General features: G+C 23.4%; 1 non-coding gene and 1 pseudogene across 1 annotated transcript; both read right to left on the minus strand.

Annotated features, from left to right (window-relative positions):
* The window catches only part of LOC117591605, a 2,973-nt pseudogene extending 1,260 nt beyond the window's left edge, over positions 1-1,713 (minus strand).
* A 716-nt stretch (positions 1,714-2,429) lies between these two features.
* Trnai-gau lies at positions 2,430-2,500 on the minus strand. Its single transcript has one exon. It is a non-coding gene; the product is annotated as a tRNA-Ile (tRNA).
* Between the last annotated feature and the right edge of the window lie 615 nt (positions 2,501-3,115).

The following is a 3,115-nucleotide window of genomic DNA, read 5'->3' on the forward strand; positions in this document are numbered from 1 at the left end:
TTATATTTTTATATCTATGTTATTTATTAATTATATTTCTCTTCATATTGTCCTTTATATTAGAATTTCTATGAAATTTACTTTTTTTTTTCTATATAATTTATATTATATTGCAGCTTATATGTTTGTATTTTAATTTTACTTATTTATATTAATATTTATATATCTTTTATTTTTATTAATATTTGATAATCAAATATTATATTGTAATAATTTATAACCTAATAATTTATAACTATTAAAGAATATTATAATATTTTGTATATTTTTAATAGAAGATATAGTTAATTGTATATACTTATCTTTATTAATAGATAAACCTTTATTTATATTAAAATATAATAAAATAGATTTAAATAATTCAAAATTATATTTTTGTTTTAATTGAAAACAGATATCATTATTATTTTTCATAAAAAATGAACCTTCTGCCATAGTAAATCCAATTAATCAATATTTAAAATAATTTAATTTATTAAAATTAGATTTAATTATATTATTATTAATATATTTATCTATATTATTTTCATTTAATTTAATATCTTCATACTTAATAATATTATTATTATTTATATATTTAACTAATAAATATTGTTTTTGTCTTGTTTCAGTTAAAAATTGTATATTATATTTATCTAATAAAGGTATTAATTTATTAATTATTTCAGTTTTATTTATTTCTAATCTTATTAATTTATTACCTTTTTTAGGTGTTATATTATATACTTTACCCATTTGTAATCTAGATTGAAATAATTTTAATAAATCTGTTTCATTTTCGTTTAAATTTATAATTAATGATATATATATATAATTAATCTTATCTTTAATCTTTTTAGATATTCTAATATAACCATCTCCATCTATAAAACCTATAAATTTATATAATAAAATTAAATCTATATCTTCTTTAATATTATTTACAGTATGATTATTACATATATGCTGATTATTTTCAAGCATTACCTGAGTATTAATATTCCCTGGATGTAATCCTGGGGATATAGCCGGACATTGTCCGGCCATATTATTTTCTTTAAAATGACCGGACTTAGTCCGGTTATATCCCCCGGACAATGTCCGGGGGTTATTTACATTATATTTGGTTATTGGAAACTTAGCGCAATTATGCTGAGTATTATTAGATAATAATTGTAAATTATTATAAATATAAAAAATATAAATAACATAAATATAAATAAGTAATGGTGTTATTGGGGTTAACGGTACAATATCTCCACCTATAAATGGTATAGCTGATAATAAGTTAGTAATAACAGTAGCACCTCAATGAGACATTTGTCCATATACTAAACAGTATCCCATAAAAGCTGTAGCTATTGTTAATATAAATATTATAACACCTATACATCAAACTAAAAATCTAGGTGCTTTATAACTACCATAATATAAAGCTTTTCCTATATGTAAATACATACATATAAAGAAGAAAGATGCACCATTAGCATGTATATATCTGATTAATCAACCAGAATTAACATCTCTCATTATATGCTCTACTGAATTAAAAGCTAATTCTATATTTGAACTATAATGCATAGCTAAAAATATACCTGAAGCTATTTGTATTACTAAACATAATCCTAATAATGAACCTAAGTTTCATCAATAATTTATTGAACTAGGTTGTGGACTATCTATCATATAACTATTTAATAATGATAGATAGGCATTACTTTTTCTAAATGTCATTTTATTTATTTTTATATATTTCTTTTTCTTTCTTTCTTTTTTATTTATCTTTTATCTAAATCTTGCCTATATAATGACATAGTAAGATTCGAACTTACATATTATTATCCGTAGTAATACACACTAACCATTGTGTTATATGTCAATATATATCTCCAAACGTAGTTCGGGATATTTTAATATATAATTAAACCTTAGTCCAATTACACTGGAATTTCTTGAACTACATCCTGGAATCGCCAGCGCTATAGCGCTTGCGATCCCTTAGCTTAGTCAAGGAATTATTAAATATTTAATACCTAAGCTATACTATTAAATAATAAAACCCCTATAATATTGTTAGAAAAGTTTAAATATATTATATATACGGATAACCAGCGATTCGAACGCTGAGAGTTTAAAACAACTACGTAGCAAGTAGGTTGGCTTACCAATGCCGAGCTATCCATTAATACGCTTTGCATCAGACTCGAACTGACATCTCTTATAGTGACATTATAAGGCTTTAACCATTAAGCTACCAAAGCAAAAAATACCCAACACAATAATATTATTTTATCCCCTTATCCCCCCTCTTTGAGGGTGGATAAGGTATTGCGCTGGAGGATCCCCGGGCATTGCCCGGGTATTATATAAATAACTGAATCGGTATGATTCGAACATACATATACCTAACTCAAATCTAGGGGACTTGCCAATTAGTCAACGACTCAATATTAGTCTAGTAAGAATTGAACTTACATCTATCGATTATCAATCGATCTCTCTACCATTGAGATATAGACTATAATAACTTACCTATATAATATATATATTATATGATGATATATATATATAAAACCTTCCCATACTAAAGTGTAAGTTAATATTAAATAATAATACCTGGGCGAAGCCAGGGAATTTTAATCAAAATATATATGTTAAATATTGTAAATATGAATAGATATAAAAATAAATTATATATTATTTATTAATAGGATATAATTTATTAATTAAAGGTTTAACAATAGGTGTAAAACGTCTTTCTAAGTTTAAAGCACCTAAGTTTATTTCATAAACAAAAGCGATAACTAAAGATAATAAGAAAATAATTAATATAGATAAACCATATAAACCATTAGAATAAGCACTAACAACGTAAGGTAAAATTGAAGATATTTCTAAATCAAATGGTAAGAATAAAATAGCTACTAAAATGAAAGCAACATTAAAAGCTGATCTTGTTTGTTGATATGATGTAAATCCACATTCAAAAGGTCCATTTTTTTCTACATATGGGTTTTCATTAGATATTAAATAATTTAATCCTATTAATACTACAGCTACTATAGGAGCTAAATATAAGTAAATTGTAAACATTTTATATAGTTATTAAATATAAACCTTCTGATATGTATGGTAA

This window comes from Drosophila guanche, unplaced genomic scaffold, assembly GCF_900245975.1.
Source record: "Drosophila guanche unplaced genomic scaffold, DGUA_6, whole genome shotgun sequence".
Classification (NCBI taxonomy): Eukaryota; Metazoa; Arthropoda; class Insecta; order Diptera; family Drosophilidae; genus Drosophila; species Drosophila guanche.